Genomic DNA, 1,345 nt, shown 5'->3' on the forward strand with positions numbered 1-1,345 from the left:
GAACAATTTAATATGTTAATAGCTGACCAGACAGCAACTAGTTTAAGGTATATGAAATATAATACATTTTGTAATGCAAATAAACCTGGAAGGTGGTTGTCTTATCAACTACGGAAAAAACAGAAATCAAGAATTATAGAGAAAATAGATTATAATGGTAAAGTGACATTTCAACAAAATTTGGTTAAGAAGAGTTTTTGGGAGTTTTATTCAAAGTTGTATGCCTCTGAAAAAATACAAATTGGAGAAATAGATAAGTATTTACAGGAGGCACACTTCCCTAGATTGTCTGACAATCAAAGGGAAAAAATGAATAGTTTAATTACAGTTGAGGAGATTAAGGGAGCAATTAAACAATTAAAGGTTGGTAAAGCCCCAGGTACAGATGGATTTACAGCAGTTTATTATAAGATATTAATTGAAGAAATGATAGAACCATTACAGGAACTGTTTAATAGTATATTGTTGGGCAAAGAGGTACCTCCTATTTGGAGGACTGCTTTTATAGCCTTAATACCAAAGGAGGGTCAGGATTTGACACAACCCAAGAACTATAGACCTATATCTTTATTGAATATAGATTACAAGATTTTTTCCAAAGTATTGGCAAATAGATTAATGCAAGTGTTGTGCCAAATGATTCACAGTGACCAATCTGGATTTATAATTGGAAGATACATGAAGTATAATGTAAGACAGATTATTAACTTAATTGAGTATTTGGATATGAATAACCAAATTCCGGCTGCTCTTATATTTTTAGATGCTGAAAAAGCATTTGATCGATTTGATTGGGGTTTTTTGTTTCAGGTTATAGATAGAATGAATTTTGGGGAAAAAAAATTTCTGCTCTTTATCAACAGCAATCAGCACAGATTATAGTTAATGGGGGGGTAACAGAAGCATTTAAAATTGAAAAAGGAACTAGACAAGGATGTCCTTTATCCCCATTGTTATTTGTGTTAACAATGGAGATTTTGTTAATTAAAATTTGTGAGTCTTCTGTAATAAAAGGAATTAAGGTTAACAAGATTTTTTATTTTTTTTTTAAATTTTTTTTTTTCCAATATAAATTTTTATTATTTTATCACAAAAAAAACCATCACAAGTATAGCACAATATAATATAAAACCCACATCCCCCACCCACCCACCCCCCGAGACTTCCCAAACCTAATCCCAGGATAATATTCAAATATAAGTAAGCAATTAATAATATCTCTAACTCCACAAGGTATATAAATTTTACATGAATAAATGAGATATATATATATATAAAAAAAAAAGAAAGAAAGAAAAACCAGTTAATTAAAAACCTAAATTATATTCCACTATTCTATGCTTCT

The sequence above is a fragment of the Protobothrops mucrosquamatus genome, unplaced genomic scaffold (genome assembly GCF_001527695.2).
Source record: "Protobothrops mucrosquamatus isolate PMUCROS unplaced genomic scaffold, P.Mucros_1.0 scaffold3477, whole genome shotgun sequence".
Lineage (NCBI taxonomy): Eukaryota > Metazoa > Chordata > Lepidosauria > Squamata > Viperidae > Protobothrops > Protobothrops mucrosquamatus.